This window comes from Myxocyprinus asiaticus, chromosome 41 (assembly GCF_019703515.2).
Source record: "Myxocyprinus asiaticus isolate MX2 ecotype Aquarium Trade chromosome 41, UBuf_Myxa_2, whole genome shotgun sequence".
Lineage (NCBI taxonomy): Eukaryota > Metazoa > Chordata > Actinopteri > Cypriniformes > Catostomidae > Myxocyprinus > Myxocyprinus asiaticus.
In genome coordinates this window covers 6631108-6651668 of record NC_059384.1, presented here as the reverse complement: position 1 = coordinate 6651668, position 20561 = coordinate 6631108, and the positions used below count along the sequence as shown (strand labels likewise).

General features: G+C 36.3%; 1 protein-coding gene across 1 annotated transcript in view; it reads right to left on the bottom strand.

Moving 5' to 3' along the window:
- dnah5l (dynein, axonemal, heavy chain 5 like) overlaps window positions 1-20561 on the bottom strand; it is a 94134-nt gene that overhangs the window by 69861 nt on the left and 3712 nt on the right. The window lies entirely within an intron of this gene.

The following is a 20561-nucleotide window of genomic DNA, read 5'->3' as shown; positions in this document are numbered from 1 at the left end:
GACTATCATTATTATTAGCCATCTTTTTGGACCATTAGTCAACAAATCCTCTGTAAATATAGGATCCCTTTTAATTGCAGAGACAGAGGTATAGCTTTCATTTAACCTGAGACGTCAAGCTGAGATTTCACCAAAAACCAGCTCACTCACAGATTAAATTCATATCGATTAGGACGTGACTGATAGTGGTGATGTCAGAGTGATGAATTGTTTACTATATAATTAGTCCATACATTTGTACCAGTTTGACCAATTCAGGACAATTTACGGACCTGTTGAGAGGCAAACATTATCGCACTGGCAGTGTGACATTGTTAGGATCTCTTCTGAATATTGAGGAGACCAATGTGAGATCAATAGAAAGTGTGTTTCTCAGAAGAAAAATCTGAGAAGCACAAGACATAAGAAAAAGCCTCCATTTTCTCACCATATAATCTGTTGAGGAAAAATAACTGAAATAATAGGGAGATCTCAATTGTTTGTTTGTTTTTTGGATTTTTTCCCATTTTTCTCCCAATTTGGAATGCCCAATCCCCAATGTGCTTTTAAGTCCTCGTGGTTGCGTAGTGATTCACCTCAAAATGGGTGGCGGAAGATGAATCTCAGTTGCCTCTGCGTCTGAGACCGTCAACCTGTGCATCTTATCATGTGGCTTATTGAGCGTGTTGCCACAGAGGCATAGCATCTGAGGAGGCTTCACACCATCCACTGCGGCATCCACGCTCAACTCACCACATGCCCCACCGAGAACGAACCACATTATAGTGACCACGAGGAGGTTACCCCATGTGACTCTACCCTCCCTAGCAACCGGGCCAATTTGATTGCTTAGGAGACCTGGCTGGAGTCACTCAGCATGCCCTGGGATTCGAACTAGCGAGCTAGCAAACTCCAGGGGTGATAGCCAGCATCTTTTACCACTGAGCTACCCAGGCCCCCCTGGGAGATCTCAATTGTGATTTTTTTCCCCCTATGGATAAATGGAAATTCACCACATGCATTAATACGTGTCCTCAGTAAAAAGTTAACTGAATAATGAAAATAGTTTTTAATAACCTTGTCTCAGCCTCAGACAACCTGCCCATAGATATGTTTAAGGTCAAAGCTCTGGCGAGACTATTAAAAGCCTTGTAATCATAAAATAAAAAATCTGAATATATTCATTCAGATCAATTAAATAAAATAATACTCACAGCAGTGTTGATGGTGGGGAATGTGGCAGGTGGTAATGTCGTCGGACTGGTGTATTTTTCCTTTTTCTTTTTCCCTGTTTTGCGTCTAACCACACCTATTTTCAATATATCCATATTAAATATATTTAGGTAAACAACACATAGAATTCAACCTTTAATAAGCATTTTTGTTGTAATATCATATCTATCTATCTCAGTGCCAGTTATAGGGGTGGGTGTATGGGTGGGCTTTAGGCAGGGCTGTTTTAGAGGGCCCCCATGCTGTCAAAGACATAATAAGTAGCCTAGTACTGGCATTTCTTTTCATGAAAACATAATCACAATGGTAAACATTTATATAACATGCAAATAAAAATGTAATGCCAACTGTAGAGGGACTGGGGGTGTTTAGCATTCTGAGATGCTATTCTGCTCACTACAACTGTACAGAGTTGTTATCTGAGTTACCGTGCCCTTTCTGTCAACTGTGAAAATCCCAGGAGATCAGCAGTTACAGAAATACTCAAACCAGCCCATCTGGCACCATCAATCATGCCACGGTCCAAATCACTGAGATCACATTTTTTCACCATTCTGATGGTTGATGTGAACATTAACTGAAGCTCCTGACCCATATCTACATGATTATATGCACTGCACTGCTGCCACACGATTGGCTGATTACATAATCGCATGAATAAGTAGGTGTACAGGTGTTCCTAATAAAGTGCTCAGTGAGTGTATCTATCTAAATGTATACAGTGGGGTTCAAATGTCTGAGTCCACAATCTGGGACTCAAAATCTTTTAACCTGGAAATAAAGTTTTATAATAATAATAATAATAATAATAATAAAAAATAAAAAAAGTGATTAAAATTGAATATGAAATATTTATTATATGAGTATAACAATATGTATTACTTGAACAAAAAGATTCTTATTTACCATTCAACACTAGGGACATTAAACTTTAAGTTATATTTCCATATTATGCTCAAAATTGCATGATGAAATTGAGAAAGATGATCATTTACACACACACACACACACACACACACACACACACATACATGTTGGTGCGGCTATCATTATAAGGACTCTCCATAGACATAATAATTTTTATACTGTACGAACTATAGATTTTATCCCCTAACCCTACCCTACCCCTAAACCTAACCCTCACAAAAACCTTTCAGCATTTTTACATTTTCAAAAAAACATAGTTTAGTATGTTTTTTTTTTTTTTGTTTTTTTTTTTAAGCGATTTGAATTATGGGGACGCTAGAAATGTCCTCATAAACCACAATTATAGCATAATACCTTTGTAATTACCAGTTTGTAACCTAAACAATTGTCCTCGCAAACCACCCAAACCTGCCCCCCCCACCACACACACACACACAAACATTATTCTTCATCATAAAATGAAAGGTGTGATAATATTTTTAGGCTATGATGTTTATATTTTTATTCATAAATTTCTTAAAATTATTAACAATTTTATTTGTAATCTTTTTTTATGAAGGGACAGTGAAAAATAATGTCACAACTGCCCATATACATCTAAAAATCCATGTACATTTTTCAATTCAACGTTTAACTTAAATGGTTATGCTGATAATATAATTTAAAGAAAAACAATTTATTTTTTTTTTTTATTTTTTTTTTTTTTATATGAGACTTTTGGATCCCACTGCATGTCTCACACACACAAACATTATTCTGCATCATAAAATGAATGGTGTGATAATATTTTTAGGCTATGATGTTTATATTTTTATTCATAAATAAAAAAATAAAAATAAAAAGTATATATATATATATATATATATATATATATATATATATATATATATATATATATATATATATATATATATATGGCTGATATATAGATAAATACATTTTTTTTTTTTTTTTTTAAATGACACTTTTGGATCTCACACACACAAACATTAATTAAACCTTGTTCATTGACTAGAGGTGGCTTCACTTCTAGGTCCAGATCTGAGGTTTGGAGCGGGTTAGTTGACATATCGCTTTCCTGCCCTGATCCAGAGCTCTGGTTCTGTTCCAGGAGCACGTCAGGTACCACCGACCCTCCCTCACTGTTGTTGTCATCCATGGGGGAGAGAACTTATCTTCACTCACTTCAAACTTTTCTGACACGTGTTCTGAATCTCTTCCTTGGAGAGAAAAATAAAACATTTCATAAAGACAAGAAATTCAAATGAGACTTTTGTCAGCGTTGTCTAGCCAGTGGCCGTGTATGTGTTTGAACATTTGAATTGTGCCATAGTTGGGGTTTGAAAAAAAACAAAAACAAAAAAACGGTCATTCTGTCAGTGAAGGTCTATGGGACGTCTCGAAAACCAATTTAAAAGTTACATTTGGATCAAATATAGCAACTAAAAAGTCAGATTAAACTGAAGTACTGTTCAATGTTAGATGGATGTAATTTAAAAGCTCAAGAAAGAATTGCAGTCATATATATTTGAAGGAGTCTTGATCAAAAACTGTTAAACTGTTAAAAAACAAGCTAATGTCATGTAAAATACATGACAGGTCCGTTTACGATGACTGTTAAGTACAAATCAAACGCGTCAAAGTTAAATAAAAAGTTGGTTTTGTTTATATTAATACCTCACTAATATTAGAACCTGCATAAACACACTCAAATCTAACTTCAAGTTATTGAAAATACACGATTTAGAATAATTAATGACATTATTTTCTCACTTGCAGTACTTTAGAGCACTCACCTTTCCTGAGGGAACTCTAATCTGTGCGCGTGCACTGACAGCCTGAGGCCAAGTTTGATGTTGCCATGGCAAAAAGGCACGCGCACAAAGACAATTCAACAATAGAACATAATATGATTCCTTCAAACTTGACAAGCCTCTTTTAAGTACAAGCATACATTGTTATTCAATTTTGACTCTACACAATACTTAAACTGCATAGGAAAGAAAACATAAAACATAACAGCCAGCAAAATGTATACACATTTGATGTTTATGATTTTACATCAGTTCGCATGTTCAATGCAGATTTTTACACCTGGCATTTGCTCATACATTAAACGTAATATCATATTTCATCATGTGTACAGTAGAGCATATCAATATCAGTAGGGTACAACAGGGCTAAAAGGCACACCTTAAGGAAGATTCGCTTTTTTTTCTGGTCACAAAATCAAGATAATAACAAAATTATTTATTTTTATTGAATATTGATGCGCAATATATAGTGTGAAAATAAATAATAACTGAAGGTTGTTTTGATTAAAATTCAGTAAAAAAAGGTGGTGAGGGAGCCTTTTCCCCCACCCCATAGGCTGACACACTTGGGGTAAAATGCACCTATAGGGTTATAGTGATATCGTGTAGATATTGGGTTGCATTAGTTACAGTATAGTGCAAAATTTGTCAACTATACTGTATATCTCCCAAATAAATTTGGGAGAGCAAGATGCTTTTTTGAGTAACAAATTAAGAAAATGCTTACTCAAAATAATTACTTCAGAAAAGGGTTCTAATTTTAAACACATTTGGCATTTTATAACATCTGAAGTATTCTATAAACAAATCAATCTCCACTGTGAATGGATCAGTCAATGTGATGGGCACACTTTGAACATTTTTCAGAACAAATCTATTTGCCCCACTTAATAAAAACAATGTGTTTTATAGGGGCCTTTAGTTCCCTGCAACAGGGGGCTTTTTTTCTTTTCCTTTTTTTTTTTTTATTTTTTTTACCCCCAAACACTATCCTTTCACTTTTTGGACAGTTAATAAAACACTTGATTTAATGACATTGATCAAAACTGAAAATGATAAACAAGCATTTTGTCTCAAAACAAATGTGTTAATTTTGGGATTTTAATTAGCTACATTTAATCTGCAACATTTAAAAAATATGAAAAATGAGATCAAATTGCTCAAAATCAAGCTTTAGACATTACACGGAAAGATCTCATAGATCAGGAATATTTTGCAGTACATAGTGACAAACAGGTAGGTGCTGTAGTAGTTTTTGTTTCTATTTAGCATTTTGGGAGAAAATAAAATCAAAGGAGCCTTTTGCCCCGTTGTAGCCTACCCTAATCATGTCCTATGCGTACAGACAGGTATTTTTGCTTCTTAAATGATATTGCTGGTAATTTATTTATTTATTTGAAAATGTTATTTTCCATTATGCTACAATTTTGGAGCATTAAATACACTGTTAACTCTTACTGTAGTTTATAGGGTAAATAACTTTAAAATGGCCAGTAAATTACCATAATATAATAATACAGTAAATAACTGTAAAATTGCCAGTAAATTACCATAATATAATAATACAGTTTTGACATTTTTTCAAAGTGGGCTCACATTGATTGATCCATTCACAGTGGTGATTGATTTGTTTATAGAATACTTGAGATGTTATACAATTTCAAATGTGTTTGAAATTAGCACCCTTTTCTGAAGTAGTTATTTTGAGTAAGCATTATCTTACTTTGTTACTCATAAAAGCATCTTGCTCTCCCAAAATTATCATATTATGGTAATAAAATGGCCAGTAAATTACCATAATATAATGATACAGTAAATAACTGTAAAATGGCCAGTAAATTACCATAACATAATAATACAGTTATTATGCTACCATTTTGGAGCACTAAATACACTGTTAACCCTTACTGTAGTTTATAGGGTAAATAACTGTAAAATGAGCTGTAAGTTACCATAATATAATAATACAGTATTTAACTGTAATATGTATTGCATCATGGCCTTTTTCTGTGACGTCATTCATTAATAAGAGTAATGACTTTTTATCTAATTAATCCAGTAACAAACTGTAACTAAATACAGCAAATTACTGTAGATGTATATCGGCGCGAAACCCACATCGTATTTTCCTGAGGGGTGTAGGTCTTTCTGTGATCATACTCTTTATATATATATATATTAATAGATCCCGGTAATTATTTGCATAAACACGCACATAGACAGAGTTCTTGCTTTCCATCTGCGTTATTTTTAAGTGTTGGTACGTCTTTATTTGTTGCGTCGCGTCTCGCTGTTTTTTCTCGCGTTGTGAGAGTTGCGTTTTTAAGATGGTGCGGTTTTACAATGCGTCTTGTGACCCACGTGTTCACTATTGCGTTGCGCTCCATCTTGCTGTTTTGGGCAAAAGAACGCGTCTTGTGTGAACAGCCACACAGTTAAAGGAGATTTTGGGAAGTATTGGATGTGATGACTTCATGACTTTAACATTAACAATGATCATATATTATTTTCTTTCAGTGTTCACTTGATCCATGGGACCCTGCACTGACTAAGGACGACTTCTCCTTCAATCTGTATACATTTTTATCCTCATTACCTTTTTAATTGCTGTATATGTAGTGTAGTCTTTTACTTAGAGGGATAGTTTACCCAAAAATGAAAACTCTCTCATCATTTACTCACCCCCATGCCATCCCAGAGGTGTATGACTTGCTTTCTTCTTCTGAACACAAAGTTTTTTAGAAAAAAAATTCAGCTCTGTAGGTCCATAGAATGCAAGTGAATGGTGTCCAGAACTTTGAAGGTCCAAAAAGCACATAAAGGCAGCATAAAATTAACCCCGACGACTCCAGTGGAACAGATCAATATTTAAGTCGTTTTTTTTTTTACTATAAATCTCCACTTTAACTTCCACATTATTCTTTTTTTCTTTTTTTTTGGCAAAAGCATTCTTCGTGCATATTGTCACCAACTGTTTAGGGCTGGTCAAAGGTGGAGATTTATAGAGAAAAAAAAAGGACTTAAATATTGATCTGTTTCTCACACCACACCTATTATAATCACTTCTGAAGACATGGATTTAACCACTGGAGTCATCTGGATTACTTTTATGCTGCCTTTATGTGCTTTTTGGAGATTCAAACTTCTGGTCACCATTCACTTGCATTGTATAGAACTACAGAGTTGAGATATTCTTCTAAAAAGCTTTGTTTGTGTTCAGCAGAAGAAAGAAGGAAATACACATCTGGGATGGCATGATGTGTTTGTTATAATATAAGCAAATATGTATATATTTAATAAGACATGCTTAATAGGTATGTTTTACAACTTAACATGGGGAAACTAAGTCACCATACAATTTTATTTTATTTGTATTTGTATTTTATTTTATTTTTTATTTATTTTTTTTGGTATAGTTACCAATGTTTCATGGTGAAAAAAAGGAAATAAAATAGCATATTCGCTAACAAGTACCTCTCATTTAGATAACATCTGAATCGGCAAAGTGCATGAGGGTCAGATGACATCACAAAATTACACCAGCGTTTCAGTAAGTGGCTATATAACCACGCGCGCTCACGCACACTAATTTTGAAGCGTTGCGTCACGTCACAGCTGTATATTGGAGAAGCGCTCTGACACGTTGCGCTGCTGGAGCGCTCTCTCGTTTAGGAGTTGTACGCAGGTTCGGACGAATGACAGACAGCCAGACAGACAGACAGACAGATAGATAGACAGACAGACAGATAGATAGATAGATAGATAGATAGATAGATAGATAGACAGAATGACTGACAGACAGACAGACAGACAGAATGACAGACAGACAGACAGACAGACAGATAGATAGATAGATAGATAGATAGAATGACAGACAGACAGACAGATAGATAGACAGATAGATAGATAGAATGACAGACAGACAGACAGACAGACAGACAGACAGATAGACAGACAGACAGACAGCCAGATAGATAGATAGATAGATAGATAGATAGATAGACAGATAGAATGACAGACAGACAGACAGACAGCCAGCCAGCCAGCCAGACAGACAGATAGATAGATAGATGGTAGATAGATAGATAGATAGATAGATAGATGATAGATAGATTTTATTCAAGTAATTCCATATAATTCCATCAACTACTGATCTATTGCACATTTTATGATTGTTATTACAGACTTATTGTGTTGTAAAGTGTTACCTACAGATCGATCTATTTGTTAGTGATAAAGTTCAGTTATTGTCACTCACATTACATCTTATACTATCCTAGTTGAAGTGATGTAAGTCATCTCCATGACTCATAGGCTGCAGGTTTGTTTAACCTCAAAAAAATGACCCAAGTCAAGGAGTCTCTTGTGTTGCAAAGTGTAATGAAAGTTTTTAAGAATAAAACACTGGCAAACATATTTAAAATGCTGAACTTTTGAAACTGGTGACCACAGGATGAGGGCCAAGAGTTCAACACCAGCAGATGGTATCTCTAGACAGTTGCCCCACTGAGTGGGGTCCGGGCCCTTAGCTAGCGTCTGTTTGTGGTCTGGTATCTGGTCTACTTGGGTACACTGTGTTCAGCATACAATTTGAAGGTTTCTTGCCAGTTTGGAAATTAACAGCAGATTATGGCTACCAAAACAGTCCTGCATCTGACACTCATCAGGCAAAACATTGGTTAAATAAAGCCAATGAGAGAAGCTTTAATGTTTTAATGTTTTAGTTTTTCTATGTAAAATTCATAGTTTTTTAAAGTCGCGCCGCATCTCACTGTTTTTTGCCAGCCTCCCGCAGTAGTGCCACTTTTTTATTCAACTTAGAAAAAATTACAGTTTTTGATCTCTTTGCTGCTCTAAGGTTTGTAAATTGTGAAGAACAATAAGAACATTTAATATTTCACTTGCTTCATCCCATGTCAAGAAACACGCAGTGATGTCATTTAGTGACCTCATGAAAAGGGTCAGGTTTACAGAGAAAGTTTAACCTTTCAAGACAGAACCAGGCAGCAAATATTCACATACACTAGAAATCAAAACTTTGGACATATCCACAAATGCTTTCTTATCACTATAGACCTTTGGCACAGACTGTGATGATGCGTTTCCGCCTTATTTAGCAGCATATATATTGCATTTTTTAAAAATATTATACATTTTTTAAATATTGAGTGGAAATTTATAACATTATGCTTTGTGTTATATTACACTGGAATTAGTAAAAAAAAAAAAAAAACGACTTACACAGCTGCGAGGGGGTTTCTATTAGAGCTGCCTGAGAGAGTGACAGTAAATTTGGCATCTTCTCCCATTGTACTGTCTTAATCCACAGCTTTCTATTTTTTTCCTCTTCTGGAATGTCATTCAGATGTAATAGTGGATTTTTCTTTTGGTCTTGGAGCAAATGGGTAAGTGAAAATAATATTTGCTGTGATATCCCATTCACCACTGTTGAAGTTTACCCTGCATATGTTTACTTCCGCGTTCCAAAACCCGGAGTGTGAAAAAGGTCTATTTTCCACAAAAATTAAGCCTATGTAGTGACCAAAACCAATTAAAACTATCTTATATTTTCTTCATAGCAGCCATCCTTTGTCTAGGTTCCAGCTCTGCACACTCTGGGCATTCTCTCAACCAGCTTCATAAGATATCCACATGCTTTTTTGAAACAGTATTGAAGGAGTTCCCATGTATGCTAAATGAATAAATGTAAATGTAATGTAAATGTATGCTGGGCACTTGCTGGCTGATTTTCTTTCGATATTCAGTCCAACTTAGCCAATAAAAAATAAAAGAAAATAAAAACTGGCTTTGTAAAGAAATTCATACATAGATAATAATAATAATTCCTTACATTTACATAGCACTTTTCTAAGCACTCAAAGCACTTTACATAGTATAGGGGGAATCACCTCAAACACCACCAGTGTACAGCATCCACCTGGATGATGCGACGGCTGCCACAGTGTGTCAGTACGCTCACCACACACCAGCTATTAATGGAGGAGAGTAGAGAGATGTAGTCAATTCAGAGATGGGGATTATTAGGAGGCCATGATAGATAAGGGCCAATGGGGGGAATTTGGCCAGGACACCAGGTTACTCCCCTATTCTTTACAAGAAGTGCCCTGGTATTTTTAATGACCACAGAGAGTCAGGACCTCGGTTTAACATCTCATCCGAAGGACGGTGCCTTTTAGTATAGTGTCCATGTCACTCTACTGGGGCATTAGGACCCACACAGACCACAGGATGAGCACCCCCTGCTGGCCTCCCTAATACTTCTTCCAGCAGCAACCATAGTTCTCCCTAGGAGGTCTTCCATCCAGATACAATTAACTTTGTGTTTAAGCACAAGCCTTAGGTCAAAAGGTTTTTAAGATAATCTATATACTGTAAATGCAGTAAAGTGTATCCAAACTTTTGACTGGTAGTGTATTTTGGTTGACTATCCCTTTAACAGACTTCCCTCTTAATGACCTGTCAATTTAGTGTGTGGAAAGCCTGCAGCCATGGGCCCATGGTATGCACGTGTCAGCATAACCTGTCAATCAGTATGGTCTCAGGGGCATCTCATTCTTTCCCACAGCCGATGGCAGCTCTCTCAGAAAAGGCCATTGCAACATGTAAATACATTTGTTTGACCCATTTTGTCTGAATGACAGCAAGTTTCATTTACTGGAAATAAATTGTTCCCATTCACGTGAAACATGAATGTGGGTGGACCAGAGTTGCCGTGAGTGTGCATCACTGTGTACTGAAAGTAAACAAAGGAAATGTGCATGCAACAAAGTTAAATATTTTAGTAAGGTATCATAGCGTCACTATCTAATCGCTCATATGTGCATGGATTTCATCATTCAGAATCTGTGGCATGCAGAGTCAGGCCCAGAGTTTGGCTAAATGTGTCAGAACATTTACTTGGCACTAGTTTCTTCAGAGCATTAGGCCAGAAACACTCAAGTATGCAAATGCTGATGCGAATGCTTGCTCAAAGAGTTGAGAAGAGTCAGTGCCACAGACTTTTTATGCTAATGCTTACTATTCTGCAACACTGACACATACTGCAAGGCGTACTAGCATTCTGTTATGAATTGCATCTATTTTACATTGTTAATGAAAAACAACTTAGTTACATTCCGAAATATCTATTTGGCACACTGACCCTCGCACATCTGAGCTGGTATAAATACATCTGATCATATTAGGGGGCGTTCAGACCAAACGTGTTCTTGCATTCAAAAATGCTCCTGTGCGAGATGTTGAAAAAACAGGGAGACACTGTGCAATGGTCAAAGTCATCTGTCTAGTGCATGTTTACATAGAAAAAGCCCCCCCACTGTGACCACCAGCTAGAAGCTATGCAGGGTAAATTGAATGAAAAATAACAAATCAATTTAAATGAATTCTCTAGATGAATAACTGTGCCAAACATTAATCTTTACTCTCGATTTTGACTAAATGTCAATTTAGTTCTTGTCATCCATTTAAACCTCATATTTTATTGATCTAGTAAGTGGTATGAAATGTTTAATGTTTTACAGTAGGCCCACTCCATCAGGGGAAGGTCATGGTGAAGTTTAATCCCTGCACTGTGAATTTTATGGCTGGATATAGTAATTCAATCTAATTTAATATCAATAAAATATAAGATGTCATACATGTTTAGATACTGTATAATAGACAGCATTTTGATGGATAATTGACAGCAAAGTCAATCATACTCTGTGAGATGGCAGCATATACTGAATAGTGTGTTTTATGTAAAGATAACTTCCAGGTTATCTCTGTCCACAGTTGTTGGGCATGTTTGAGAGATAAAAGAATATTCTGTGAACAATACAAGTTAAGCTTAATCGACTGCATTTGTGGCATAATGTTGATAACCACAAATATCATTTCGACTCGTCCCTCCTTTAAAAAACCCCTGCAAAAATCGAGGTTACAGTAAGGCACATACAATGAAAGTCAATGAGGCCAATTTTTCGAGGGTTTAAAGGCAGAAATGTGAAGCTTATAATTTTTATAAAGGAACTTACATTAACTCATGCATTATTTGATCTGTAAAGTTCAACAAACAATGTTTACGTTTTATGGCTATTCTTTTGAAAGAGTGAGTATTTTAATGATTACAGGTTTGCCCCATTCACTTCCATTGTAAGTGCCTCACTAGAACCCAGATTTTTGCTTTTTTTAAGAAACGAGGGACAAGTCAATATTAATGTTTGTGGTAATCAACATTATGCCACAAATGCTGTGGAATGAGCTTAACTTGTATTGAACCCATAATATTTCTTTGCTTATACAGTAAATAAAAAAAATAAAAAAATATGAAAAGCAGATTATAGGGTAATAACATTAGTTTTCCATTTATTTACACAGTGTAAAAAAAATGTGCCAAAGTTACAACCTGCAATGATAAGTTCATTGCACAGTAATATCCATTAGAAATGACAGAAATTATTGTGTAAGTTAAATAAAGGGAAACAAATATGTTTTTATAACAATAAAAACATTATTTACAGTGCACACATACACTCCATTGCCAAAAGTATTCGCCCACCCATCTTCGGGCAGTGGTGGCTCAGCGGCTAAGGCTCTGGGTTACTGATCAGAAGGTTGGGGGTTCAAGCCCCAGCACTGCCAAGTTGCCACTGTTGGGCCCTTGAGCAAGGCCCTTGACCCTATCTGCTCCAGGGGTGCTGTATCATGGCTGACCCTACACTCTGACCCCAGCTTAGCTGGGATATGTGAAAAAAAAGAATTTCACTGTATATGTGCAAATGTGTGAATTATAATTATATAATTGAATTCAGGTGTTCCAATCACTTCCATGGCCACAGGTGTATAAAATGAAGCACCTAGGCATGCAGACTGCTTCTACAAACATTTGTGAAAGAATGGGCCGCTCTCAGGAGCTCAGTGAATTCCAGCGTGGTACTGTGATTGGATGCCACCTGTGCAACAAGTCCAGTCGGGAAATTTCCTCACTACTAAATATTCCACAGTCAACTGTCAGTGGTATTATAACAAAGTGGAAGCGATTGGGAATGACAGCAACTCAGCCACGAAGTGGTAGGCCACGTAAAATGACAGAGCGGGGTCAGCGGATGCTGAGGCGCATAGTGCGCAGAGGTCGCTAACTTTCTGCAGAGTCAATCGCTACAGACCTCCAAAGTTCATGTGGCCTTCAGATTAGCTCAAGAACAGTGCGTAGAGAGCTTCATGGAATGGATTTCCATGGCCGAGCAGCTGCATCCAAGCCATACATCACCAAGTGCAATGCAAAGCGTCGGATGCAGTGGTGTAAAGCACGCCGCCACTGGACTCTAGAGCAGTGGAGACGCGTTCTCTGGAGTGACGAATCACGCTTCTCCATCTGGCAATCTGATGGACAAGTCTGGGTTTGGCGGTTGCCAGGAGAACGGTACTTGTCTGACTGCATTGTGCCAACTGTGAAGTTTGGTGGAGGGGGATTATGGTGTGGGGTTGTTTTTCAGGAGCTGGGCTTGGCCCCTTAGTTCCAGTGAAAGGAACTCTGAATGCTTCAGCATACCAAGAGATTTTGGACAATTCCATGCTCCCAACATTGTGGGAACAGTTTGGGGATGGCCCCTTCCTGTTCCAACATGACTGCGCACCAGTGCACAAAGCAAGGTCCATAAAGACATGGATGAGCGAGTTTGGTGTGGAAGAACTTGACTGGCCTGCACAGAGTCCTGACCTCAACCCGATAGAGCACCTTTGGGATGAATTAGAGTGAAGACTGCGAGCCAGGCCTTCTCGTCCAACATCAGTGTCTGACCTCACAAATGCGCTTCTGGAAGAATGGTCAAAAATTCCCATAAACACACTCCTAAACCTTGTGGAAAGCCTTCCCAGAAGAGTTGAAGCTGTTATAGCTGCAAAGGGTGGGCCGACGTCATATTAAACCCTATGGATTAAGAATGGGATGTCACTTAAGTTCATATGCGTCTAAAGGCAGATGAGCGAATACTTTTGGCAATATAGTGTACTTCTGTTGCAAATAAAATCATATTCCTATTTTTAAGTTTTGAGTCTAGGCTTTGTGTAATTTATGAGATGAATAGCCTACCTCAAACTTCAAACCTCAAAACGGAGTAATCCTCTTATTCTTTGATGGCGTAAAATTCATGGACAACGATGAAACAAGGTAATTGCCTTGAAGCTATATGAATGTGTTTATTCTGAAAACAGTGCAGGAAAAAACTACCAGCATACTGTATGGGAAGAAAAAATCCCATAGATTTACATTCAAGAAGGGACCTGAAACATATCTAGGGAGCAAAATCTCACAGATACTAAGGGATGGACTCTTTTAACTTGGAACATTAAACAACCATCCAGAACACCCTACCAATCACATAGCAACGTGCTAACAACCACTCAGAACACCTTAGCAACTGCTCAGCAATGCTCTGGCAATCGCCCATAACACACTAACTTAGAAGTGGCAACTTTTGCATGGGCAAGTACTGTACAACTCATATTTTCTTCAGAAAATGTACAATTGTATAAGTGATTTGCAAAATACAAACATGGTGTGATCAATACAAAATATAGTTTTTTTCTAAAATCAAACAAGCCAACTTGTTATTTATTTGTGACTTCTCTATCTAGATATCTGCATTGTATTAAACAAGCCATGCTGTTTACCAAATGCAGGAAAATGCCATTTATTTTATTTATTTTTGCAGTCAGCAAAGAACTTATACAATGGTTGTATTTTGACAGTGAAGTCACAAATAGACAATATGTTGGCTTATTTCATTTAGAGACTCACAATGAAGTGAGACATCTCTGTTGGATTTAGATGCTGTAAATTGTATTTACTGCAGTTAAGTTAGTAACCACATGTCTCTCATTTGGGGTGACAACAGTAAACTTATAGACACTCTACTGTGGAAAGAACATAATGCCAGTGTGAGTGTGTGTGAACAGATGATTTAAGAACCAAAAGCATGTGAAACTGTTACTCCCAAGTAAAAAGCCATTTATCTTTCATTTTTTAAATCTGAAGTGAGTTATTTCTGCACCATCAAAAGGAATTGCAAAAAATAAATGTTTTTCCAACATCTTTCTAATACTCCCCTCATCTGCCGTTGATCAACCAAACAAAGTCCCACCCCAAACTAACGCCATTGGTTGAATCAGTGTTGTGTCGGATGGTCGGGACGCTCAAACAAATAGAACAATATTTTGATAGTGCCACAAAGTCATAGTGATTGCAGTTTTTGCAGATATCAGTTAACAAATAGCTTACTTATAGTTGCCTCTACATATTAAGCTGGAATAGGAGAAATTATTTAAATTTAGAAAAGCTACACATTTTAGCTTTAAAGGAATATTCTGGGTTCAATGCAAGTGTAACACTACTTCAGGTTTGGGTATGGAAAGGAGGAGACAGGGAGCAGTGACACGCTTCAGGTAGGTTTTTATTTCCTTTGCCTCTGTGCACAGCGTATGCACTCTTTCTGTGCTTTTACTCAGTTCAGTAACACTCTCAAAATAACAAAAGTAGAATAAACACTCAATATCAACAGACACCAATGCTGTACGCTCGACTCATTCTCTCTCTGTCTTCTCTGGTATGTTTGGCTGCTTTTAAAGCCTCTCTCCGCCATCACTGTAATGAGAAAAAGCTGTTTGAAAATATGCCAACCAGGTTGACAAGCCACACCACTCCCTCTCAAACAGACACACGTCCACACCCCCATCCCCACAGCAATTTAAGCTCAATCAAAAGTATTTGTGGCATAATGTTGTTGTGGCATAATGTAAGGAACATATGGCTACTAAAAACATTAACAGTTCTTATGCTGTGTGTATCTAATAGGCATGGTTGTAAATACCACTACTATGATCAAAGTACAGTTAATTGCATAATATCCATGGCCAATAATCACCTTTGAACATAATTCTTCCTTTAGTATTCTGAATCAGACAGATAGGTGAGATCTCTGTCGAGTCAACTGCACTATTATCCAGTATCCGCTTTTTATTTTTTTATTTTTTTGGAGAAGACATGCATTTAACACATCTGAAATCCAATTTTCCAAAGCCAACTCATTTAGGTATTTCTGGTAAAACAGGAGCGTGTATCAACATTGGAAATGAGATTTTCCCTACAGGTATGTTCCAGGAAAGACCTTTTAGATTGAAAACAGGATGCATTATGATGAATGCTGTTGACTTTTTTTGCTCATGCAGATCAATACTTTTTGCAACAGTGCAAACTTACTCAAAAACAACATCGATCCAGTTGTCTGTCCAGATTTGTTTCAAACTTTAGTCACTCACACATGCAAGATGTCAATATATATTATCACCAAAGTTACAAGGCATTTAAGTATTACACATTAATACTTTCTGAGTGATTTAGTAAAAAAGTGTCATTTCAGGTTTCATTCGTTGTATCATATACTGTACATTCAATAACTATGCTAAAGTGTTTAATTACTGTGCCAAAAGTATCACCAAATATGTGCTTGATGAACATTTGATTTCAAAACCTTAGGCATCAATTTCCCCCTTTGCTGTAATAACAGTTTTCACTCTTTTGAGAAGGCTTTCCACTATACTGTATGAAGTAACATGGCTGCAGGGATTTGCTCTCATTCAGACACAAGGCAATCAGTGAGGTCAGGAACTGATGTTGGTCGATGGGCCTGACTTACAGTTGCTCTTCCAGTTCACCCCAAAAGTGATCAGTGGGGTTCAGGTCTGGGCTTTGTGCAGGCCAGTCAATTTCATCTACGCCAGACACAGTAAACCATTTCTTTATGGACCTCACTTTGTTCACAGGGGTATTGTCATGCTGGAACAGAAAAGGGCTATCACCAAAGTTGCCACAAATTTGGAAGCACATAAAGCCCAAGCCATTACATAAAGAAACTTTAAGATTTTTCTTTACTGGATTTAATGGAGTAACCAAATTTGTTAATTAGAAGGGGGTGTACACAAACTTTTGGCCATATAGTGTATCTACCAATGGTTGGATAAACAGACAACCCCCCGCCTCAAACTCATGCTATTGGTTGAGCCAGTGTTGCTATGTCAGACTGGTCAGATTCTCAAAAAACAAAAAACAAAAACAAACAAAAAAAACAAACAAAAAAAGAAACAAACAACAAAAACATAACAGAGCTATATTTTTATAACACCACATGACAGTGACAGTGTTTACACTTCTCAGGAGAACCTATAAATAGTTTACTTACAGCTGACACATTAAGCATGGATAGGAGAAATTATTTTAACATCGAAAAAAATGACAAGCATCAACTTTAATTTAAAAAAAATAACAATGCAACAGCAAGTTCCTTTGTTCTCAAATACATTCTCAGAATGTATGGACAATGTTTTTTTTTTTTTTTTTTACATTAAAATCAATCTATTCTAGGTTTTAAAAATACACAGTGTGAAATGAATACCATTTCAAAATTAACCTTATTTAAGAGTTAATCCACTTCCTGCAAAGGCATATCTAAAACAATAAGAAAAAACTTTGAGAAAACAAGACGTACTGTAAAAAGCTAAGTAAGTAAGAAAAGAAAGCCTTATAAAGAGAGGAAGGTCTTCTGCATGGGAACGACTGCATGGCCTTGTAAAAATAATGATATGCGTAGACAGCCTTGAGAAAGATCCCCAATTAATCTATTATCGTTATAACCAGCCTAAGCATTTTTTTTTTATTTAAGAAAATAAGCCATACATGCAGGATGTTTTAGATAATGTATTGATTTTAATGTAGTGCCATTAAAATTTATCTGGACAATTTTAAATATGACTGCATTAGAAATAAATATCAAACCAAGTGGCATCTGCAAACAAAGGATGCTTTTCTCAGGACTACCTGCATTTTTACATCAATTTTTGCAATTACTTTAAACTAACTTTCAGTTCCCCACAAATTCACTCAGGTGACCTAACAGAGTAACCACATTATCAATGGACATGTTGCATCTACGTTTAAACACCTTAAAGTGTCCAAATACTTGTTGTATTAATTTTGAACATGTATACTGAATATTGTTCATAATTTAAAACCTAAAAACCTCTTTGTGAAATTTTTCACTTGAAAAGTGTGTATGTGCAATCTTTTTAATAAATAAAAAAATGGCACTTGATGTGATATTTTACCATCAAATTTATCAACACTTTTAAGCATGGCTTAAGTGTCCAAATACATTTTTGGGCCCCTGTATTTTGAGCAAGACAATACTCAAGGTAATTTTGTTACCGTCACATGTTGCTAACACTGTCCCAAGACAATGACAGAATGATTAATAACTTTGCAGTACTGCACATCTTTGTTCTTGCGTTTATTTGCACTGATGAAAACTCGATAACCCTTGTTATCTGTACATGCCAACACAACATGGGGGTGAGTAAATGATGACTGAATTTTCACTTTTGGGTGAACTGTCCCTTTAATCCATAACTGAAACTGCCCTAGAGTCTGTTATGCTCTGAAAAGCCAGTATATGTGTTGATTATATCAGTCATTTTATTTATTTGGCACCTAATGTTATTATTTTTCCATAGGAACTGTGAACCATGCTGTCACACAGAATACATTCTCCCTAGTTCGGGTTTGAGAAGGTAATTTATGGACGAACTGCATGTCTTAACAGTGTTCAGTGGCCCCAAGACCATCTCAAGTGTCGAAAAACAGGACCCAGTTTTTTATGTGTATATTTATCATATTAATACCCGCCCCTTCACCCAAAATACAAAGTCTGGGGCAGAATAAAATCTGAGTGTCCAAGACAAATCTCTGAATCCCAGACCAAAACTCCTGAATCTCAACACAGGACCAAAAAACATGGGCCATGTCCCCATCCTCCAACCGGCATCGCCAGCAAGTAGGTGTGTCTTTACATTTAAGAAAGAGCTTTGTGTGTTTTTCAGGGTTGTTGCTAACTAGTGCTAACAAGGACATTTATAGATTTTATTTAGTGATTTATTGATTAATTTAATGATGTTTTATGATTTATGTAAATATTTATTTAATGGTTTAATTTTGAGTAACTGGCCCTCCATACAAATCTGAGAATTTCCTTTCTATTAGTTCCCTGACCTCACTTTAGATAGTTACTTTACTGATCCCCGAGGGGAAATGCAGAATAATTGAGGGCGTTACAAGCGTTGGCAGGGAACACAAACCACGTCCTGCATGTGGCAGGCAAGAATTCGTCCCATTCTCATACTGAGCAACACTTGTGTGCAATATTTGAGTCTCACCCTTGGTGAATCACATTACTGATCATGATGTCGCCCGCCCCCCGAATTTGCGCTTCCTCTAGCAATGAGTCAAATAGCAATGACTACAGGAATGCAACACTTAGATGACAGGAGAAAGACAGATGAGACTGAATAAGTTATTTTCTCTAATGTAGCTCACTTTCAATTGAATGCTCATTTAAAGGGGAACTGCAAATGATACATGTATTAAATTTAATTTACTGTATATTTTGGAAAGTACAAAATTTTAATGAACTGAACACATGTCATGTACAAATATGCATGTGGGGTAAATTTTCATAGAGAGTTGGTATAGATGTTTAGTTGACAGAGATATAGCACATTGTCTTAGTTATGCATTTTTAAGTTTGGCTTAACTGTGCAAATATTTTTTGGGGCTACTATATGTGAAAATATGTAATTAAGGTACTATGAGCACAATGTAACGGGCACTTTTTGTTTTTAATCACAAAGGTTTTTAAGTTCTATGTTTACCAAGGATGTAGAGCATTTATGTGATATCTGTAATATGAACCTGTTTTGGTGTTGCTATGCTAGAGGAGATTGGATGAGACTGAGCTTATGTTGGCATGAAGAACTGAATAATACTCTGATCTAAAAATTTATCATAATAAGAAGCACTTGGGATAGTCTGATGTTATCATTATCTGAGGTCAGATGTCCCTAGTGATGTAAGAGATACAGTTATTTGGGTAACTGGGTAATGTGGCATTGATGATTTAGAGGTGCTCTGCAAATATAGCTGCATAAGCGTATGCATTTCATTTGTTTACATTTTAAATGCAAATATTTAGTATAAAATAATTAATAATCTTCTCATCTGAAACCATCAAAGAATGAACTCTCTCTACACTGTTGCCATCACGATTTGATCCACTCTGAATATGTAGGCCTATATTTACTGAATTTCTAGTTATTGCCTGCTACAGTATGAAACTAAAACAAATACTATTTGTCACATCTACTGTATTTTCATTAGCTCATTGTGGTATACAGTTGAGAGATATCATTTTATATATTTTAATTTCACCAAGCCAGGCCTGATTATTTATTAGAGTGGTGTGAATTGTATATTGTTCTTATGGAATATCATACCTTATAAGATAGTAGACATTACTGCATTTAGTCACAGAATTGCCATATAGAAACAATAGAATTTAACAACAAAGACTATATCTAACATAGCAGGTTAGAACTGAGTGTCATATGGAGTTCTTTAAATGTAAATGCTCTAGATGTTTTTTTTATGTAATTTATTAATTATCACCTCTGCTACCTAGAGTTACTGAAAAAAATCTATGTTTTATTCTATAGTATGTCAGG